This window comes from Aythya ferina (genome assembly GCF_964211825.1).
Source record: "Aythya ferina genome assembly, chromosome: 5".
NCBI lineage: Eukaryota > Metazoa > Chordata > Aves > Anseriformes > Anatidae > Aythya > Aythya ferina.
In genome coordinates, this window is record NC_140301.1 from 50,495,666 (window position 1) to 50,519,458 (window position 23,793).

The 23,793-nt window shown below is 40.3% G+C and overlaps 1 protein-coding gene across 11 annotated transcripts in view; it reads left to right on the forward strand.

The window, feature by feature from the left end:
* TUNAR (transmembrane neural differentiation associated intracellular calcium regulator) overlaps window positions 1-23,793 on the forward strand; it is a 165,240-nt gene that overhangs the window by 8,664 nt on the left and 132,783 nt on the right. The window contains exon 1 of one of the 11 annotated variants that reach the window (XM_084520695.1): window positions 769-790. The exons of the other annotated variants lie outside the window; for them this stretch is intronic. The gene's annotated coding sequence lies outside the window, so the exon portion shown is untranslated. Of the gene's footprint in view, window positions 1-768; window positions 791-23,793 lie in introns of those variants that run through there. 11 annotated transcript variants of the gene reach the window in all.

The following is a 23,793-nucleotide window of genomic DNA, read 5'->3' on the forward strand; positions in this document are numbered from 1 at the left end:
ATGATCGAGTAATCCTCAAAACCACTTTATTGATCAGTAAGACAAAGAAAAATTTCCTCCTTAGGAAATGACAATTATAGCTATAGTCTTGGGGGAAATCTTTGTGTTTGTTTTATTATCAATAACATCTGAACTCTCTTGAAATGTCTAAGTTGTGAATATTTGGCTTTGCTCCAGCTACCAGAAAAACACAAATGTTTTCTGATAATCCTTACTAGAATACAGCAAATGGTAATGATGTATGTAGTGATTTCCCACCCTCTTCACACCCATAGTGGAAGTTTGGGTCTTGAGTTGGTGGAAGGAAGCTGCAGCTATTTTTTTTTTTTTTTTTTTTTTGCATGGTCAATTTGATTTCCAGAACTGCTGAGTTCAACAGGAACTGTAGGTGCTTGACTGATTTTAAAAATCAAGCTCAGTTTCAAAATTCAGACAAAGGGCAACAATGGTTTACGTTGTAATTTTAGCACTGAAGATGAAAGTTGTTCCACCCTTTAGAGGGAACCTCTTACTTTAGGGGTTATTAATATCAAAACTTTTCTGCTTGAAGTCCTTTCCACTTTGAGGTAAACTAAACTCTACCAAGAATCACAGTGCCTAAGTTCAGCATGAAATGAGACTGAATAGGTGTCTCAATCTCTAGAGATTATTTTTTCATGTTTTCTTTTTTTTTTTTTTTTCATATGGAGATCATAAACAGCACACAATGGAGCTCTACAACATCCTTCCTAAAGAGTACTGGGAACTAGTGTTCAGAGAGGACACCACAAACTGATCTGAATTTTACTTGGTAGGCAAATCTTTGTTTCGTGATGTGAGTAGTTGGGTTAATGCTTTCCTCTGTTCACTGTCTTGCTTTGATTAGTGTTTGAAATTCAGAAGTCAAACTGATCATAATTTTACTTTTTTATTTATTTTATACTTCTACTACCCATTGACCCTGTTCTGTTGCCATCTTGCTTTTTTTTTTTTTTTTTCAATATGGATGTCTTCATTTAGGTCGGAAAATAAGTTTATCCTATGCTGGTATACAGAATAGTTCTAGGGAGTCCTGGAGACTGATTTCTGGGGACTTACTTGAGTTTGAAATCAAATCCTGGAGGATGGATGTATAGAACTATAAGTGGTTTCTCAGAGTGTTTTTTTTTTTTTTTTTTCCCCCCTCCTATTAGTTGACTGCAGCTGAGCGATTCACTCAGTTAACTTTAGATTGGCACATGAGATTTAAGAGCCTTCAATACACTTATATTTTAAATGTCTCTTTTTATTCCTTTATAAACAGACAGTTGAATGGTAATGAGTTTGAATCTGAAGTACCTATTTGCTTTACCACATTGAAGTACAACTGAAAACATCCAAAGTTTTGTGTAGCTGTTAGAAAGTGTTTTACTGTTTTTCAAGCAGTGCTGCTGCTTTGGATTATATATTCCATCGGAGCTCAACAAATGTGCATTACTTCTATAACAATAATAATAAAAGCCTGTATATGCTTTCTGATTAAAATCAAAACGAGTCTTGCATTCTTTTGTAATTAGGGTAAAGTGAGCAGTTCAGGAGGAGACCCTGACCTCCTACAGCAGTTTATTCTGGGGCTGCAATTGTGATGCCAGAGCAGGAATTGGGAGACCCTTTAAACTCCATTACAGATTCTGTTGGAAATAATTCCTTGAGCTCCAAGGCTCAGGTTCTGTTTCCTGTTGCATCAACAATTTAATGTGTGTGTTTGTTTTTAAATCAATGAACTAACACTGATTAACCCACTGAGTAGGGTTTGTCCTTGATTGTGTTTCATCCACTGTGCTCCAATTAGAGTGAGCAGTGTCATTTGGTTTGTTTTCGCTGTCTGTGGGTCCTCCTTGAGAAAAGAGGCTGTAAGCAGTGGGATTCAAGGTAGAATGTACTTTTGGTGTGCTTCTGTGTCACAGCTGACAATGGTCCCCTGAGAGGAGAATTGGGAAAACCTTGGTGTCTTCATGGAGGGGTCTACATGTGAAACAGCATTCTGTGCTTTGATTTTAGTCAGTGATAATTAATCAGTACTGCCAGTGGGGTTCAAAGAGGTGTGCAGGCACCTGGGGAGCTTGGTTCAATTGCTTAAGCACAGGTGCCTGGTGCCATTTGAGATACCTTGGAGTATGTGGGACATTCATAGAACATTGCAGTATTGGCATAAGACTTCTGTTGCTCTGGAGTGGCAGCTATGGGCTCTAGCAGATGCCTTCAGATGTCAATTTACATGTCCTGTACCTACATGACACCTTAATCAAGGCTAGGTGTCCGCTTGAGGGAAAGAGGCTCTCGAGGATCTGCATATGGTATTGGTAAAATCTTACAGCAGTAGGAACCTGGACGTATCACTCACTTATAGACACCTGGGTGAACACATCTTCACCTACAAATGAATGTGGTCCCTTATGGCTACAGATACAGATCTAGTTCCTGGAGACATTTGGAGATGAATATCTAGGTAAGCAGATCCAGAGGGCAATCTATTCAGCCTATTTTTAATATCTATTACAGGATGAAATGAATTACATTCCGAAAGTGACTTTCAAGCAAATTGATTACAGAGAGACACCAGGCATTTTAGCTATTTAACTCACAGGTGGCTGAAAGACGGTAAAGAGTATCCCACCTTTAGTTCAAATGTAATCTTTTTAACTCACTAATTCAGAAAAAAGTGTTATTCAGAACAGCACAGGATAGGCTGTATGGGAAACCCATTAATGATATTCTGAATCTCAAGAGCATTTTAAATATTTCTAACTTTTCAAAATGAAATTGGCTTCAAGTCAGTTGGAATGGAGATGAGCATATGATAAAGGCTGTTTTCCCTTCTCCAAATAAAACTTTACACCTCAGCACAGAAAAACTGTGAAAATAAGAATGCTTCCTTTCTCTAATCCTCTGGACAATTCTAGTCTTCACAGCTCTGGGTGGTGGTATCTTATCTTCTCCCGCTATATTTCTCCTTTCTGAAAAAATGAAAATACCACAGCTTCACTAAGGTTGGTCTGGGAGATGTACAAACTATGAGGGCTGCCATGGGATTGACTGGAGAACTTTAGTGTGGGAGTAATGACATTTTCAAATTAAGGCTGGCTGGCTCAACACTCTTTATAGGCTTGTATCTCATTTAGAAGCTTCAGTGAATTATATGGTCAAAGTTTTAAATGGAGGTGGGAAGGAAAAAACTGGGACAACTGAAAAAGTGCAACAATAAAGGCCTGAAAAGTGCCACAGGGACAGTATATATCCACAACTCACTGGTTACCCAGGGAACATGGGGAAGTCATAGCAGCAAACAGGTAAATACTTAGTGGCTGTGAACTGAGTTAGCTCCAGTGGGATGAATTTTACTTATACCAATGAGAATACAGTTCTCCCTACTATGGGCTGGTGGATTTTGCTGAGATGGCAATGGTGTCCATGTGATACATATTTAAACAATATTATTTTATCTCCCTAGTCCAGAATGTATCATTCCACAGGTGCTTTGATTAGTTTGTCTATATACAGATACAAAGATAAAGAGAAGGATTTGAACTTTAAATGGATCTCAGTTATTTATTCTTGATTTGCATATACATAGAAAAATGCACATTTATTTGTCACGTAGTGTACTCAGAGCTGTTGGGATGAATGAGCCAAGCAGATCCTGGCAGCCAGCAATTTCCTGATGGTCACTGTTCTACGCTTAGCCATGTGGAGGGGCATGTGCTTATAAGCTTATCTGTATGGACTTCTAAGGGAACTGAGCAACAACATGATACTACCAATTTGCTCTCTGTATTACTGTGGTGCCTTGTTTATAAAGGTCCTAAATGGTTCACAGCTTGTAACGAAAAGAGGGTCATGACAAACATGATGCCAGGAACTGTGCCAGGCTGCTGAAGCTCAGCACTGGCAAGGGATTCGTACAGCAGCTCTCTGGCAAAATCAAGAACAGAGTTCTTGATTCCTTGGTCACAGATCTACACTGCAAAAACAAAGCTCTGTAATGGTCTTGCATGCACACAGGACTAGGTAGTCATCTAGGCAGTCCAGGTTTACCACTATACTTGCTGGTGGTTATTGTAGCCAAGAGTGCAGTCTACCAAAGCTATTATCAAGGTTCACTCTGCAAATAACTGTGATGCCAGCATTTCTAGTTGCTCTGCAGATCTGCTAGGCTGTGGTATGACTTCAGCACAAGCACACAGCAGAACTCCTCTTTTCTGGGGCCACCAGAAAATGGTATTCTGGTACTGCAGGTACCAGAAAATGGTATGCAGGTACTGCATTCATGCCCAGTTCAAGAAAATGATATAATCTGATACCTCTTGTTGTGGGGAGCTACCCTGGCATCTAGTGGTCAGCCACAAGTGGTGGTTTTTGATCGGCTCTGTTCCCTTTATCTAGCTTCTTATCAGGGCCTGGAGCCTGGAATAGAGCAGAAATCATGGTACTGGCTGAACGCTTCTCAAGGTCCCCTGGGGGAACAATGGGGATGATGGGTCTGTTAAGGATAATGTTTCACATCAACAGCCTGTATCTCAAGCTTGAAATACTTTGATCTCAAATCCAAATTTGCCTCCTGTATGAATGCAGGAGAAGGCTGCGTCCAGCTGTAATTTTGAGATGATCTGTGGCCCACTTGAAAGGGTTCATCAATTTTCAGATGCATTTTTCAGTGTATAATTTTCAAATAGGATTTTAGTCAGTTCAAGTTTTACTACTTCATTTTTATGTTTTTAGTTTAAGATTGAGCCCATTCCCTTAAATTGCTGAGATCTTAGTCCATATTCAGTTGCAAATGTCCTTAACATGTAAATGCTCATAGGAGCCTGCTTTCATTTTCTTACTTCCTTCCCACTGAAAACAGCATTTTCTTCTGTTAGAGTAATGTAAACGTAGCTAGCAGGGTTTTGTTGAGATTTAAGTTTTGCACTATGATAAACAAAATCAAAGAACTTTCTGACAAACTCTGGATGATGAAGTGTCAGGATTAGCCCAGGATTAGTGAGGACATGCAGTGCAATGACCTTGTTGTTTGTCCCAGCACCATCCCCACTGGCTGCTTTCCTGGTGGGCTTTGGCATCCCTTGCAGTCTTGCTGAGCCTCTCCTCTAGACTCACGCAGCTGTATTGAGTTTTTTTTTTCAATATTCTCTTGAATATTAGGAAGTTTTGTCCTGTTTAATTCCTTCCTCCTGAGGGAAGGTGACCTTAATTTTCCTCCCCTTTTTTTTTTTCCTTACTCTGAGTATTATTAGATGTTAGCACAGATGTGTCAATCTTACCAGCTTATTTAGCCTTCCATTTAGTTCTTCCAAATCTTTAAGGTGCCTTTCTTCCTATTTCCACTCTTCTCTATCTGTATATTATGTTAAGCTTCATGATTCTTCAGGGTACAGTGACATAAACATAGCTTAAATTGTAATAATGAGTTGAACGATGTTCCTGTGGCCCCAGGTTTTAGAGAGAACAAGTTCTGCATCTGAAAATAGACAGATTATAGCTTTGGTTTTGCCTTAAAACATTCAAACCTATTTAATTTTTGCAGTTATTTTCAATTTTCAAAGTTCATTGCACTCTTTCAGATTATTAGAATCTAGAAGGCAAAACTGCTAGAATTTCATTATTTATTTTTCACTGAAAAGACACATCTTCCAGTAAAATAATTTACTGTTGTTGTATCTTGCTAGTGAAGCACATGCTGCTGTTGCTGAAACAGCTAGAAGAGAAGGTCTGGTGAGCATTGTGAGAGGGGAGCCCCAAGTCTCCTTGGGTCTGTGCTGCCTTCACTGTCCTGTGGGATGTGACATGGGTGTCTGCCATGTGTGACAAGCAGGGCAGAACAGGCACATGCTAGGACGTGAGCTCTTCTGGTCTTCTCTTGTCTGTAGATTTTTTTTTCCTGTCCTAGAGAAGCTGTTGAAGGTAAGCATGCAGAAGGAAGGTGACGATGTTTTTGGCATCCTGAAGTGGGGGGATATGATGTGACAGGATTGTGCAGTGTAGCTGAAGGTGTGATGCTTTCTGATACTCCTGATGAATTCACAGCAGTGGTTTCCCTTCTGTACCTCTGTGTCAGTGCCTTTGTCAGCTCAGCCCTCCAAGCACTTTTTTTTTTTTTTTTTTTTAAACCATTACAGAAATCTCTTGCTTGTAAAATTCCATGGGCAGAATTAGATTGAAGCTGCCCAGAAACAAAGCGCCTCTGCCTTCACATCTGCTTTTACTGCTTCTTGTAATTCTTTGAGTTGATTTTTGCCATCCCTTCACTCCTCCAGGTGCTGTCACAGCTTTCATACATCAGCACAAAGCTCAGGCAGCCTCATCAATCATCTGGCCTGCTGCAGGGCAGCAGGTTCCTCGGCAGGCACTCCTTGCTGGAAGGGGAGATTTCACTCAGTTTGGGCTGGTGAGAAGAGCAGTTGATGTTGGCAGTGGAAATGAAGGAAAATCACAGTCCTGTGCACACTAGGGGTGGCCAGCTCTGTCACTAGAAAACACTTTCGCTCTTTTTAGAACAATACTTCTAACAAGTGAGCCCATTCTTACTATTAGTTTGGATCATGACAGGAAAATAAACTCTCCTGTGCAGAAGATGCTGGTTGTCCTTCAGTTATGTAAGTTAAGGCTTCGGCTTCTGGGCTCTCACTGATTGCTGAAAGCCTCCTTTTCTCTGTACTTTTCCAGCTCATTTGATAGAGGTATATTTTTTTTTTAACATACCTTCTATTAAAAAAAAAGTATTAATTACGCAAATACTTTGTGCAGAGGAAGGTCCATGTCAAAAGGTTTAAGCTTTGGGTTCAATTTGGATGAGTGCCTGAAATACAGTTCTGAACCAGTGACAGCCTTTGAATTTATAAATATTAATGCCCATCTGGGATTCTGGTCCAAAGCAAGAGCAAGACTTTTATTCTGTTCAGGTTTCTGCCTCTCTGCTTGTCACCACAGCAAATCAGTTCTCTCCAGGCAAGCAGCAAGTGGCTTGACTAACAACCATGTGGCCTTTATTCTTTCTTCCCAGTGGTTTTGGTGAGCACGGCCAACGTCTGTCATTCAAGCCGATGACTTGAAAAGGCATTTGATGTTTTTGAGGACACTTGCAAAATTTAATACAAGTCATCATTCTTTGGAAATTTGTCTGTTCCAAGCTGGCCCAGGTTAATCAAAGGTGGGGTGAAATTTCAGCATCTGCCAAAAAACTACACAGGGGCAAGTGTCCAACCATACCCAAGCATTTATCCAAAGAAGCCAATGCCCAGGGTTCAAGTTCTCAAATTGGATGAATTACAGTCTGAAAACAGCTGAAGGTATGACAGCAGGACAGGAATAATACTACAGTTACAATAAAAAATGTGGAAAAAGGCTAATGTATTAAAATATTCAGAATTTATTTATTTATTGACATCTCCCTAGAAAAACACTATAGGATTTAGAACTGATATTGAGCAGATGAGTGAAGCACTGGATTTGGGGCTGAATATGTTATGAAGGTATGAAATGAAAAGGGGATTTTATTTCTGAAAAATTGGAAGGAATCTAGGTGGAAGTGTCTGTGCCATGTGCAGTGTAAACAGGTGTGTCCTTTCTGTTTGCTGTGTGCGTGCTTTTGTGTGAACTTGCCGATTCCTGCTCCAACACAAATATCGGTGCTCTAATCTCATGCTACCAGGCTGTCTGGGTGGTTTTGGGAATTTTCAGCTTCTGCTAAGGCTGGAAATATCAACAGAACAGGGCATTTTGTGCTAGTTGGGGATTTCTGTTTCTGGTGTCATGAAAGACAAAACAGACAAAACATTATCATTCTGATTCCTTTATACACTTGATATGGTTTTAAGCAAAGGACTGAGGGCATTCAGCTATATTTTATGCTGTAGAAACTCTACTTTTATCTGCAAAAAGGTGAGCAGAAGTAGGAGCTTCTTTTCTTAACCACCTATGATTGAATACTGTTAGTATTTAATACTGTATTCAATCTCAGATAATTGCTAAGGTGTGCTGAACTACTCTCTCAACTTATCCACAGGCAATTAATAATATTGATCACCTTACATTGACCTTGTGAGTTAATAACTGTTTTTTTTCCCCTGATTTCCCTTGATGAATAGTGCTTTCTAAATGCCAACATATAATTTTGTCAAGTTGTCAGATCACAGGGGCCGATGCTGCAGACACTGAAATGTACCTCAGTCCTTGCTGCTACGGCTGTTTCTTTAGGATCAACAGAAATCCTTATGTCCAGACTGAGGGGGAAAAAAATGTACTTTTTACAGGGTCTGGCATGGGGAAAGCCTTTGAAACGCTTTGAAGTCTACAGAAATTAGTGTGTATGAATCAAATTACTCTAGAACTGTGCAGGATACATGTGCAGGGGGCTTGGGGTTTGTCGCTGATCTCTCTGGTACAAGGGAGCAGCCACACAGTTTGCAGTCGTCATTATTCATTCTGATAGTGAACTTAGAACAGAGATCTCATTCAAATTTCCTGCCAAGTTCAATTTGTTGTTAATTTTGTTTTTCTTAAATGGGTTGAGGAAAATGAACTTTTGTTTTCAGAATCTGAATCACAGGAATTAGTGCGCTAAGACCATCTTCACCATATAGTTGCTTGGAAAGAAATAGGTTAAAGGAGGAAGATTCTAATTTTAGAAGCAATGAAGGTCTAAAGTCATGACACTGATCAAAGAATCATAGAACAGCACAGATTGGAAGGGACCTTGATATATCATCAGGTCCAATATTTCACATGAAAATGGAACCCAGATGACATATAGCACCCTATCCAATTGCACCTTGATACCATACACTTCACTCTTCCTCTTTTGGACTTTTTTTTTTTTTTTTTTTTAAATAAATGTGTGTTTGGTATAAAAACTGCTAGATGCAAGGGTTATGTGGTAGTGTTCTCATGAATCTTCACTCAGAGGAGGAATCCATGCTATTCTTGACAGATGAGCGGGACCCGAAAGTCACCATCATAGGGTTAAAACGAGCCAGAGACATCTTGCTCGAGCATGGCATTACTCTCAGTTCCTTTTAGACTAGGCCTTATTTTCTCCCTCTAATAATAAAGTTTTTTTTCCAAAGTCTTTTCAAACACCTTGGTTGAGACATAAATTGTTCTAATTATCTATTTTATCACTCCTCATTTGGAGGGACCCTGAGAAGTCTTTTTGCTCTAGGTATTCTAGACAGCACTGGGACTGGCCATGAACAAACTGAAGAATTCAGTTCTGGTTACCTTTTATTTATAGGCTGCCCTGCTTTACCTAATCCTCACCTTGTTAACTTTGTCTTATAAACAGTGTTCTTGTTTTGTAGGATATTCCTCTAAAATCTCTGTAGCACTATGTGCCTCTTCACTCACACGCACTCCTCTACAACAAAATTTTCTGTTGAAATCCCTACCAGAACAATCACAACAGCTGCAGGAGTGGAAAGCAGTGAATTTGGGAAAAGACATTCCATTAATCTTTTTTTTTTTTTTTTTTTTTTTTTTCCTGTAGCAGAGAATGAGAACAGATCTTGAATGTCTTGAAATGGTACTACCAACCCAGTGGCTGGTATCAATAAGAGAAGCTTTGCAGAACTGTATTATCCAAGAGATGTGTAGCAAGGGAGGTTGGGGGAAGAAATATCCCTCCTCGCATCAGTTTTCTTACACCAGTATTGAAACCTGTTGGCAGAGTTGTCTGTAGGAACAATGTGCTGATAATCTTACTGCTGTAGATGAAGCAGGGCATGTTGTCCTGTGATGGCAACAGCCCAGCACTGGTCTCTAGCTCTGATTTGTTTCCCCTCTAGACATGTATATCCGCCCCCCTCCTCTTACACAATTGACAGCACAATCTCTATATCTTTGCAAAAAGTATCTTGACAAACCATTCAAACGTCAACTCCTCTGTGTCTCTGTACTTATTTATCCCCTCCCCGTTGCGTCTTTAGCTAAAGCAGATTATTGCAAAATCCATTTAAAAAGCAAAGCACTTTTATTCTGAAAGATATCTAGAGGGCAGCAAATCCAGAGGGAAATCTCATCCTTCAGTGAAAACAAAGCCTCCTCTTTTATTTTATTTCTGAAAAAAAAATCAAGTGCAGTGTTACATAAAACCTTTTATTTCTCTACACAAAGCAACAATAATAATATCTCTATAATGCTGAGATATAATCATACCTGGGAGCAAATTTTTAATTTGATTAATGCTTACTGTAGTGGGCAAAGATTCTGAAGTTCAGGTGTGAGTTATGAAGAAACTGCTCGGCCATCTAAAATCGTATCTGAAAGCAAATGTATTTTTAGAATGCTGCTGTGTAATGTGGAATGCTCTGAGTTATTTGTTCATAACTGTAGATGATGTGGAAGATATATTTAATTCAATATTAAGATGGTACTTCTGATTGCAGTTCTGTCATTCTTCATGTTTGGTTCAAGCTGTAGCTGGCTGAGCAGTAACTGGGATCCAATTAACTGTCAGCAATGAAAACCAAGGCTCCTGTCCATCTTGTTTTATTGTTTACTACATTCTTCAGTACATTTTGAAACCCTTTGAGAAGTGTTTCTAGAATTACACCTACTGAATTTCATCACCAATGCTTAGTGCATACAGAAACAGGGCTGTCAGAAATGTCTCTCATCTTCCTTACATTTTAAGTTTGGTGTGTGGCCACAGAATCATAGAATGGTTTGGGTTGGAAGGAACCTTAAAGACTGTCTAATGCCGATGCCACCACCATGGGCAGTGACACCTCCCAGCAGACCAGGCTGCCCAAAGCCCCATCTAGCCTGGCTTTGAACACTCCCAGGAATGGGGCATCCACAGCTTCTCTGGGCAACCTGTTCCAGTATCTTACCAACCATCCAGCAAAGAATTTCTTCCTAATATCTAATCTAGATCTACCCTCTTATAGTTTAAAGCTGTTCTTCCTTGTTCTATCACGACACTGCCTGAAAAAGAGTCCCCCCCAAGCTTTTCTGTAGCCCCCATTAGGTACTGAATGGCTGGTCTCCCCTGAAGCCTTCTGTTCCCCAGACCAAACAACCCCACCTCAGACTGTTTGTATAGAAAAGCCATCACAAAATTATCAGAATGCTTAAACAAAAATAACATTTTAAAATATCTATGCGATTAGTTTGGCTTCTTATGCTGCACACATTTTCACTTTAATTATGGTTGGCAAATTGGCATTTGTGTGTTGAGAGGTCCAAGTAGAGTCAAATTAGTGCTACTTTGTGTGGCCCCTGGCAGTAGCCAGAAGGAAAACCAGACAGGTTCCTCTGAATGCACTCGGAAATGCTTATACCTACTCAAGGAAGCTATGCAGGGTGTGTCTCTTGAACCTGCATAATACAACAATGTTATTTGAGTGCGACCTTGTGTACAATATGGGCTGCAAGTGGAGGCTGCCCCAGGTCTAAGGGATCTGGGGGAGTGTTGCTGGGCACCAAAGCTCCGTGTGTGTTTCAGCATGCCGGGAAGCCTTGTTCATCTCGGTTTCTGAAGCTGCAAAATGGGATTGACGAACTGATCTCTGTGTCTGATGTTTGCTTTTGCATCTCATCTACTGAAAAGTGTGATATGAGATTGGCATGCAATCATTATTATAAAGGGGAAATATTTGCATTGAAATAAGACGGGGTATATACAAGAGGAAAGAGGATTGGGTCTGCATGATAAGTTTTTTGTTTTGTTTTGTTTCTAGCTGGAGATTGTGCCTGAAATAGGAAGGATTTATGTGGTACCCTGCTAGCACTTATAGCAAAAGCTACCTTAGAGCACAGACAATTTATTTCTAGCTGCGTTTGTTTTGATGTGCAAACTCATTTTCCTGTCTCATATGTGGAGATTTTGCATAACAATACATTGTCACTAAAATAGTTGTTAGTGAATGTACAAACAGCAGCAACTTCCTTAAATGCCTCCTATCTCTGAACAGCCATAGGTTTCTTCTGCAGAAATGGAAGATTCCCTCTCTTCCTGCAGTTTTACTACAGTTTTCCTTTTGTCTCAGCTGTTCACCACGTGACCACTCAGTGGTTTTATAACGCAGCTGCAAGTTGTGAGGCACCGGTTCAGAATGAAGCACTGCAGGAACTAGCTGGCCTGCTACCATTTAATGACAATATAACTGCTTTTTTTCTACCTTTCATTCTTTTTGTGTGTGTGAGAGAGAGAAGTCAGGAATCCAGAACAGCATCGCTGTGCCAAAGACAGGCTACAGTTGATGCAGTAACCAGCTCAGGTCATTCTGAAGTCTGAAAGAGGCTTTCAAGGTGCTCATCAGGGCTGTAAAAGGGCTGCTCTGCCTCCCACTTGCAGACACATCTCAGCCCTGTGAAGTTAATCTGTTCTGGGCTCCCGTGGTGTTTGCTCGGAAATGTGGCACTGCCTTGGGCTTCAAAGATTAAATATAAACACCATTTACATCTGCTTAAAATCTGAACTGAACTTGAAATTTATGTTCAGTCCAGTGATGGCTGTAGCTGCTGTTAAATTGCTCCATTAACTATAAAGCAAAGTTTAATCTGCTGTGTTTTACTTCCATGGAGTGCTTCTAAGCACTGGTAATGTTCCCTTTATTGAGTTCCTTTAACTTCACAGGAAACTGAAGGCTTTCTTCTGGGGGAAGAAAAAAATAAAGTGCAAGTCTTAGAATTAAAACACCCATGAAAGCAATGAAAAAATGGGGAGAGAGAGAGAAGTAAGGATTAGCACTACCAGGAAGAATTAGGAGGAAACAGAGCAACTTTCTGATTGCCTTTTCCTTTCCAAATATCTAACATGGTCAAAAAACTCTACTAAGTGGATTATCTTGAGTGCTCATGGAAAAGAGTACAAGTGCAATCCCAAAAGGCAATTACTTTTGTTGTTCATGTAGGATTTTTCAGTTTATAACATGGAGTTAATTACCTACTTTTTCTCCCGTTTTTCCTGTGGTAGTCCTTTGCACAGGTTTAGTCATCCTTGATGACAGCTGTTCCATCTATATAGCAATTGCCAGATGATTACCTCTTTAATGTTTTCACTGAGTACTTTGCTGGTTAACCTCCTTAACTGGAGAGCTGCTTATTGATATTTATGTCTTGTCAGCATAGAGGTTCATTAAGCATCGGTAAATGACATGTTTTCATATCTGCTGACACTAGAAATGCAATATGATCAATTGCAAATTGACTTTAGTGCAGCAATAGAGTGCATTTAACACACATCAGTGGATCATTCATACAAGCAGAGCTGGAATTGTTATGGCTGTTTATGTCTGCCTAATATCTAAGTATAAATTCTCCCAAGTCAAGGAAAAAGCCAAGTAAAACAAAATACAAAACTCAGTGCAATAAATGCACGTATCCCAGGTCAGTTATTGACATAGGTAGATTTTGAATGGCAGGAGGCTGAAGGTGGCAAAATGGCCCTTGTCACACCTCTGGTCTCCTCTCTAGAGTGAGATCCAACCCCAGAGCCAAAGGCCAGCAAAACAGCAAAGTGTCCCCCAAAGCCGGGGATATGGATAAGAGTTTTGTTAGGTGTTCAGACTTTATTGAGAAAAAGTGTTTGTTAAAAAATACCATTGGGTTCCATTTAAAAAAAATACTATAAAATCAAAGAAAAGTGTGAATGGTGAATGCAGGCAGTAGCCCTGTGAACATTCCGTGCTTACTTCCTGTGCCAGGATGTATCTTCTCTACTGGTCTGCCACACATTGTTACATGTCTGAGATTCCTTACCAGAAGCTGAGAAAACACAGTATTTACTTGCCTTGTCAATTATTTTATGTACTGGGGAAAAAACATAATGGCTTCTGGTAAAGTCTCTGGAAAGTAAGATCTTTACGTACTTTTAATGGGGCAGATTTGGCAACCAGAAAGGTATACATAATTCTAAACTTTCTGACATACATCTGAAGCACCCTGGTCCTTAGCTTATGCTTTTCTTCAGCTGGAGGACTTGGAATGTGTTCCGTGCTTTGTGCTGTGTTAAACTCTTTGTTTTTTCTTATAAAAATGGATCTAAATTTCAGATTGTCTCTCTGGATAGAAAAAGCATGAGCTTCTGATCTGACTTGTTTGGCTGGTGAGCTTTCTGATGAAATCTGTCAGAGGTGTGCGTAGTCCTCCTGGTTATAATCACTCCTAGTGAATGTACAGAATGGTGCTCTCTCATTTGCAGCTGAACTGCTGCTTGTGTTCACCTCTTCTCTGTGGATCAAACCCTGTAAAATAGTATTGCTTCAGCACAGTAGAGAACAGAATGCTAAATTAATATTATGGCTCTGTAACAAAATGGCTTTGACGTAAGATTCCAATATCCTTACTTTGTTATGGAGCTATAATACTGATTTAACATTCATGGCGCTGAACTGAGAGCGACGGATTTCCTAGGAGTGGAGCTGTGGGATTCATGCTGAGGTACAGAGTCAGGTAGATGAAGGTAAATGCCAACTCAAGTTTAAGATTATGAGCTGCAACAGGTGGAAGAGCCAGTGATTTCAGAACATCCTGAATACTTCTGCATTTCTTTTTCATCTCCATCATTTTTTTTTAGCACAGTGTAAAGATAGATCCTGCCCCAGGGGAAACCTCAGTGCTCTGACAGCACACGCTGGTCTGTCAAATGGTCCTGTCGTGGGAGTTGGCACAGGAGGAGCTGTGACCAGGGATGGCTGAGAAAAGGCAGATCCCTGTGCTCTGGAGCATCCTCCTCACTCAGTGCCTCCCAGATGGTTTATTTAGCTGAGGATGCTGTAGTTCCTCGGAATTATGAATCTCTCTCTTATTATCATTTTCATAAATAATAGCAAGTTCAAATGAGGTGTGCAACCAGCTGCTTGGAGCATCCTCACTAGCAGACCCATTCACCAACAGCACAGCACCAGCATCATCACCACTGCTGCCAGGGCTTGCCATACTTGCTGTATGTAACCCCCATTTTCAGGTTTTATAAGTTAGTTATAAAATGTTACCCAGGGTGCATCTGGGCATATGACTGTTTCTTCCTGGAAGAGGTTCTTTGTTTGAAAATGAGTTTAAATAGACTTGGCCCGTAGAAAAACTCCTGAATGTGAGGAATAAAGGACAAGAAAATGCAGGGGTAAATACCTTTGGTAGCTGAGGTTGGCAGGATGGTGCCAGGCACTTCACTTTCACAAAGGCTCAAAAAAATGATTCATCCTCATACATCAGCATGGGAATTGCTAAGACTTTAGTGACACATCACTTGTGAACTTGAATGTGTGCAAGGAACACAGAATGAAGCTGTTGTGAGTGTATTGTTTTGGATCCATGTAGGGTCCTGGCATATCAGGTGTGGAGACTTAAGTACCTGTTTTCAGCAGATGATTTATTGCTCCTAGGGATGAAGCTCTGATCCCTGAAAAATCACAATTTCCCCCCTCTTTGTCCTCAACCCAATATAATGACAACAGAGTTTCACTTAAAAACAAACAAAAAAAAACTTCAATTCAGCAGAAAAGTTAGTGTTGGGTGGCTACATGAGCATTTCCTGGTGAGCACCAGATTTCAGTCATGCTGATATTTTTCCATAATTGTCATTTGCTGGGTTTAATATTTTATGACTGTGTTTGCCTGCAAACAGTGTGTCTGAACCAGGCATTTTCTGAAAAAGAAAAAATAGTACTTATTGGTCCCCAGATTGCTATGTCTCTCATTATTTTCTTTAAACAAAAAATCCAAATGTCGATAAGGTGAAGAACAAAGGGGTTGTCCAAGGGATGTTTGAATGTTTATGTGAAAAGTGTTTTGGTTCCAACAAATCCTTAGCCATTTAACCAAACTCTACTTGTGTATGCAAATGAGTGCAACATTTGGAAATAAGAAAGGAAGGGAGGAAAACTAGGGTGTGTTTTCAAAGCACACATACATTCCATTTAACATTCACCAGAAGGGATAGTATGTAAAATATGTGATGTACTGAGCCAGTAATAACCAAGCTGAGATTATGGGGAATTCTTACTTTTTGTTGTTTCTTTCTTACAATCAGTTAAAATTTTTTTTTTTTTTTCAAGAACAAAATTGGAAAATGCCTAAATAGATCATTTATATGTAGCACTGATGTTGGAGGATGATGCCCACTGTCAATGAAATGCAAGAAAACTCAATTCCAGAGGTCTTTAAACTGACTTCTGAACATCTGCCAGAGATCTTCTAGGGCCAGTCACTCTGAGACACCACAGACTCTGTTTCTGCTGTTTCTGGCAATCTCATTAGCAGAACCCCTGCTGGGCCATAACCCAAGGATGTCACTTTCCTCCAGATGCCTCTGGAGCCCCCGCAGTGTCATTGTGCTTTGTGTGAGATGATGATGCAATGTGTGGGAGATGATGCAACCGCCCATGAGATGCTGTACAGAAAACACAGTGGCCAACTAGGGTTGGGCATAGAGATGTCATGTGTGCCTCCTCCCTGGCTTGATGTGGATGCTACAGACCTCCCAGCTGTAATCTGGCTGGGGGCAAGATTGCTGGTCCAGCCAGATGTGCAGGATGGTTCTGAGCAGGAACTGCAGCAGGCTGTGGTCCTGTTCATCACAGCTCTCTTGGCTTTTACAGATAGGAATCTGAGTTTCAAAGGTATGTATTGCTACAAGGATGAGGGAAAAAAATGACTAGAAATACCAATATGACTGTTTTTTCATTAAGAACGATAGATTTACTGACTGTCTAGACTGAAGTTAGTTTTGTATTCACACTTTAAAACTTTTAATTAAGTTGAAAGTTTACGCTCTTGCCACCTAGCCATTCCCTGGTTAGTTTTATGAAAACATTAACCTTGACATTTTGACAACTTTTTTTTTTTTTTTCCTTTCATTTAGTCTCATTCAAAATTGTTTTCATTGTCTATGGTTTAGTGATTCCCTTGGTCTGCTTACACAATCAAAGCCCTTTGAAGAGCGACAGCTCAGCATGCCTGGCGGCAGCTCCCAGCACAGCACTTGATTCTCAGTTTGAGCCAAGCTGAGCTCCTATTTTAGTGATACTGCACCAACCTGACACCAGGTTTTGCAGGCAGCAGTGTAAAATTTGCCTTCCTGCTTGCACAAGGCACTTGTGAGGACATGCTGATGCCTTCACAGCTTGCAGGGCTGAGGGATTAGCAGGAGGTGTGGTGTCCTCCCTGACTATGGTGCCCGAGGCAAGCTACTCCTCTTGTCCCTCCTGCCATTGGGTACATACACACACATATGCACATGAGTCCTGTGCTCCCAGTTCAGTCTGTCTCTCTGATGCTGGCAGCTCCAGGGCTGGAGGCCCTGTGCTGGGACAGAACTGTGCAGGGCATGAGGATACTCTGGAGCTTCCATGTAGTGACTTGGAAAATCTGAGCTCAGCATCATTGTAGCAGAGAAATCACTGAGGAACTTAGTGCAAGATTTAACTCCTTTCTGCTCCAGCTTTCTGAAGATATTTAGTCAGAAACACATACTATTTAGGTTTTTAAGGATGCAGTGGATGCTGTGAAAGTTGCACCGGCACCTTTCCACAGCTCAGGCCACATAAATGCCTCTTGAAAGTCTGAGCCTTTCTGGCTTACAAATCTACTTCTGTTCAGGTGTTTTTCTCTGCAAAGCTGCTGTGGTTACTAATTCATTGGAGTTCACAAGGTGTTGAGGCAGGGCATTTGGGTGGCAGCAGCAGCAATTTGATAGACAAGCAGGGAGAGAGAAATTATAAATATGTTTCCAGGGAAACAGGAGAACTTGCTGCTGCTGTCTGAAGAAAGGAGTAACCCTCACCTCTGCATCCTTGCACAGCCTGCCTTAAGGCTGTGTTATGTCATGGAATTGTTCCGGTCCCACAAGCTGCAAGAAACTGATCTTTGAATTTTGCTGGAAAGGGTCTTCGTTTTAGGAGAAAGCAGAGAAAAAGCAATAATGCTCCCATGGAACAGACTCCCTTGGGTGCTTGGAAATGTTGCTGGTAAGAGCTGCCGGGAGACAGAAATGGCTTCACAGAAGCCAGAGATTTAAACTGTGGTCATACCTGTAGAGGATTAACCTTTCCTGTAAAAGCTGCCAGTGTGTCCTGCCACTTCTATTTCAAATATTGTCCAGCACATCAAGAGCCAGGTGAAGGGAGTGCACCGATTGATGCCAGCTCTGGGAGGTCAGGATGGGGGTGTGAGATCACCCACCCTTGCTGAAGGTGACTTTCTAACTCAAGTGTGAATCAGGAGCTAAAAACAGCAATGAAATTTTACACAGTTAGGGCTACCCAAAAATGTAAAAGGTTCTGCCTCATTTAAGGTGAGGGGAAAAGAAGGTTGGGACTGAATTTTTAATAATATTTGGGACTCCAGATCCCTCAGACAAGCTATGTGCATCCTTGTGAGCATGAGGGAGAGCTGGGGAGAGTGCGTGACCCGGTGTCACCAGCTCCCTCCTGGAGATGGTGACATGTTTATGGCTGGGACATGGCCCTGGTCCCAGGGTGGGGAGAGGCAATGAGAATCTGAGGAACCAAACAAACACTGCTTTTGAAAATCTTCACTCTTGAATAGCAAATATGTCTTTTTCTTGGTATAAAGTGGGAAGCTGAGAAGCAATACAAAATGTGGTGTGTTGGCACTGGAATTAGGACTTAGAGGAATCTGATGAAGCAAATAACACATAGATCTCAGGAAAAGATGAGCATGACAAAGAAATTGATGATTAAAGCAACACCCGTGGGAATTCCCAAGCAGAAATCCTGCCATTGATTCATTGATTTCTTCTGACACCAAGAAAGAAAAATCCAGGTCAACATACTAAGAAGCACTGTGGAGGGAGAGAAAAAATAGTTGCAGTCAGGTAATAATCCCAAATCAAAAGGAGTTCAGAAGAAACAGAAGTATCTAGGCTTGTTTATTTGTAACTGATCTTTGTAAACATGGACGTTATTCCCTGAGGATGTAACTGTATTGATAACTCAACAATAAAAGTTAAAAGGGGGATGAATGGGGGAGCAGGCTACACTTAGTTCTAAAAAATTATTTTCTTTGCCATATAAAAGAAGGGGAAGTCTGCCCATAAGCACCCTGATAATCTCTGCAGCATCCTGAAGTAACACCCTGTATCAGAAATGCAAATTTATTTATTTTTTAATGAGAATCTCTTTTTAATCTATCTGAAGATTAGTGGTAGGGATTTACCATTAACAGTCAATAACAGTGTATTAATATTATAAAAATCTAATGTTTTCTTGTATTGGTTTCCTTTTCTCACATCACCTATATTGGATTGCAAAATTTGGCCAGCAAACCATCTTTTCAATGTATTTGGTCCTCATTGTTCAGAACATTGACTTTATTTTTTGAGACTTGGATGGGTATTTAAGTCTCTGATATCTGATTCCCATCCTTCCCAGAAACTTGATGCTTGATCTTGAATAGATTTTTTTTTTTTTTGTCTCATTTGCCTTTATATTTGGGAAGACATTTACCAAATTTTATTCTCCTAATTGCTAGAATCCCTCTTCTAGTTTTCAGAATGTTTGTGGCAAGTTTACATCCAATATCTTTATGTCAGTTTTTGTTAAATTAGTTACGTTCCTTTCCTGTTTTTTACTTCTTGGATAACTTACAGACTTCAATTCTATCTTCCTTTAATGTGTTTTACTGTGCAAGACAAGTCTTCTAGCCTTCTCTTGTATAAGTGCTTCTGTGATCACCTCCATAAGCCCAGCTATGCTCCTGTTTCAAACTGAGTTAAGTGCAGTATGTATATGGGAATTTCTCTTGTGTTTTATATACAAAGTTCCAGCAGGAAGTTCTGCAGTCTTGTCCCCTCAAAACTGCAGGAATTTTTCTGAGCCTGTTGATTTATGAAACTGCATCAGACACACAGACATGAACTAGTGGTACCCTAAGGCTATGTCCATCAGATTGTCCCCCACCTTGCATACACAAGGAAGGTCAGCATTTCACTGGGGGAAAAGATTGCCCAAATGAAATAGAAAATCAAACGCTATGGTGATGCCAAAAATAAATAAATAAATAAAAAAATTCTGTATAGTTATGTTTTAATAAAAAACACCCTTGTTAAGCAGTAAAATCTTGAGACCACTGTTGGGTGTGGGGCACCCTGACTATGCTACTGTCCCCTGGATCTCCAGTCCCTCTGCCCTGTCCTTGCTCTGTCCTCTTGCAGCTGCTGGCAGCAAGAAGAGTGCCTGTGGAAGGCCCACCTCACCCATTCTAGGGTCCTGAAGTCAGCAGGAGCACCCCTTGTGGTGTCCCAGCAGCCAAAATGGATGAGTGAGTGACAGGAGGTCTCTGCAGGCAAAGAGGAAGGAGCTGGGGTGGAGGTTCAGCAGATGCAAAGTATGCACCGTCTGTGTGTGTTGAGGAGGTTCTGCAGTGCTGCTGCATGCACTGAATTACTTGGGCTGAGTGATGGTGTTGTGTCATCAGGGGAAGCCCCAGGTGATGCATTTAAAAGCAGTTAATGGGGCAGCATGTAGCAGGGCTGGCCTGGAGCAAGCAATTGTTCTCTGGTCTCTGTGAGGCAGGTATAGCTCACCTTCCTCTTGATGTGGTCTGGAGTGGGCTAAAGGGAAGGTGTGAGGGATGCAAGTTGTTCAGTGGACACTTAGATATGGTTGGCATTTCTGGGAGTTAACTGATGATGGCTTTTAATTACAAAATGCAATGTCAGGAAGTGTGTGCGGTCTTCCCTTGTACAAAATTGTTTCATTAGAATACTCTCTGCTGCATTTGCAGCTTTTTGTTTAGGTTATAGGCTGCTCCTTGAAAGCATTATGAAGGCTGTGCTCTCATGTAAGCTATTCCCTTCTTCCTATGTATAAATTTCACTGAGAGGTTGTGAATAAAAAGCATTTACATTTATAGGTCTTGAACTGATCTTCTTCGGACTTTGATTTAAGCATTATCCCCCCACACGAGTATTCTGTTGTTGCTCTGTTTCTAGTGGTCACAGTCAAAAAGAGTCTTCAATGAAGATTTGTCTGTACAGCTGAGCAAAACGCTCATGAAGAAAGCTCTAAATGAAATGGGTAAATTGTGTTTGCATAGGTTTGTTTTCTAGATGTAGGAGACAATTTATTTGTGAAATAATAAAGATTTTATTTTTTTCTTTGATTGTTTTTTTTTTTTTAGAAATTAATTGTAGAAAATGTTATCTAAAAATAAGGTTTTCCTGAAGTTGGCCAGCAAAAAAATGGATCCAGATGTTCTTAAGCTAGAACAAAATGTAACATGAACAGTGTGAGGTTGTGGAATACCTCGGCTGATTTCCACCAAACTTTAGAGGTACGTAAAGCTCCTCTTGGGGAGCACATATAAAGTGCAGTTCCAAGCTAGCTGCTGAAAGTTTTTCCAGTTTTTAACATGTCTCTGTACATCTCATCTCTGTTAGAGCAACTAGTTCTCTTTCAGTCTGCATGCATAGAGCTAGGCAGAGTGTCTCTCAGAGTGGCTTGAGTATTTTGCAGTATTGTCTGCTAATAGATTGCAAATAACTCTGAATAGCTCAGTGTTCTAGAGAAGTTTCTTCGGTTTGTGTAGTGCGGCCTAGAAAGGAAGTCTTGGGTGCACCCAGATTGCTGCCTTGTGGCTGCTGTTTCAGACTCAGTAGTGCCTTTTCTTGATCTATGTGATCAACTGACACAAGCAGTGTTGAAAACATGCATGGGTAGAAGAGTATGTTTCCAGAGTACTCAAGTTCCTGCTTTTTTTCCCCTAATATTAAAAAACAAATAATGTCTATGTGTGCTGGTACAGTATGCCCTTTATTAGGGTCTGATCCTAAAGGTTCCCATGGGGGTTGGATCAGGCCTAGCAATATGTTAGGACAAATCATATTTTGATTCATCAGAGTCAATGGAATTACCCTGGGATTATTTTTTTAACCACGTATCTAGCTTAAAAAATTGTTTCTTTCTAAGGGAGAGGAAACTTTAAATTTTGTCAGCTTGTTGACGAATGTCCTGCAAGGTGTAATTCTCTTCCTTGGACTGTTTCTTCAGGAGTACTTTATTATTGTTACTTTAATTCCTAATCAGATTGCTCGTCAGTGCTTAGAGAGAGGTGCATCATTATGCTGACATTGAGTAAACAAAAAACAAACCCGAACCACAGAACAGTATTCTGCCTCCTGGAGCCTGCTGGGTTCCCATGTATCTGTGCTCCCAAGTGCATAATACCAGCACACAGTATCTCAGGATGAAACTCTTTGGCCACAACTAGCATAAAATCGTACTTTGCCCTTGAATAGGAAAACTATTCTCCTGTGGCAGTACTTTATATAAATTATGTTGCTAGGCTCTCTTTTCACCCCATCAGCTATTTCTTCTCCCTCTAACAGAATAAAGGTCAGAAGTGCTGATTCTGAATAGTAATTGCAAATATGAAAACTTGAGCTCTTTTTGTGTGACTTTTTTATTTTCCAGAAACCTCTCCTCACAAAGTCAACATTGAGGCCAAAATCTCTTAGAAAAGAACAACTACCCAAAGTCTTGTCCCCTATGTTTAGCTCTCTTCCAGGCCAAGCCATTCTTTCCTACTGAATAATTTACTTAGGATGAGTGTTATCTTTAATAGAGGAACATTAGAATCCAACAGGACTGTGAATTCATATTTTAAAATGTTTACTAGTGTGTGAGCATATTCATTTAATGCCTTTAGAGATTAAGGTTTTCATTACAAATTCAGATGATATTTATCCTCATTGTTTTTAACTTTTCAGATTGTAAAACACTTGTCTCAGCTTTTTTGTTGTGGAGGTTATGATAGTGAGACATAAGGTTTCCTTGTATGCACATCTTGTGTATTGGTGGTTTTGGTTCTAATTTACACGAGTTTCGGAGTGGGGCATGGGTGGAACTTCACTGAAGCAGTGCTCTTTCCACTGATGACTATAGTATGAGAGCTGCAGTGTCTTTGTGGTTATGAGTATTTTTTCTTGTTGTTTATTTTTTATTTGCTTGTTTGTAACATTACCCTATTATGCTTGAGAAGCATTTAATAGCACTATACTGGACATCTTGCTCATTAAATCCCTCTCAGAGCTATTCCACTTCGGATGCAATCAAAGCTAAGCTGCGCTAATGCTTCCTCATAGCTATAAAATTTTCAAAAACTTACTTTAAATGATTTCTTCATATTTCTTTAAATGATTTCTTCATATTTCCTCAGGATTTTAAGTCCTTTTTTTGGATTCCATCTCAGAATGAAAGACAATGAAATATTTATTAAGCTTGCTGGAAAAACTCTGGAGGCAGGATTTATTAATAGTGAAAATTCATTATTGATGCTGTTGTTCTCAATTGATGGGCAGCTTTTATATTTTTATAAGCATGCTGATTTTTTTTTGTCTTATTTTTATTCTTTTAAAGAAGGCATAGCTGGCAGCTGCTCAGTATGAAAAATCCTACTCTGTCTCCTGAACTGGCAGGTGACTGCATCCTTTGTGTTTAGAAGCTGAACCTCATAACCTGTGCCTGTAAACTCAGTTCCACTTGCATCAACTAAGGCAAAACAATTTCTTGTTCCTGTTGTCTATTTTTCACACACTTCTCCCAAGGCTGCTGCAGGCTGGCCAGAATGGACTTTTCTTTCTGATGTCTACCCTCTCTGTACTAACGTTTCACAGATGTATTTCCATCTCCTCTGCCCTGACATTGACTTCTCTCTGTCCCAGTACAGCTGTCTGTGGTCCAGCACTTCCATGAATCTGTGAAGTGAATGAGGTCAGGGGTATTATGATTATGCTCGGGGTGGAAATAGATGTTTTCTGGTTACTGTTGTGGTGATAGCAAAGTTCCCAGTACATATATTACATGAGTTTCT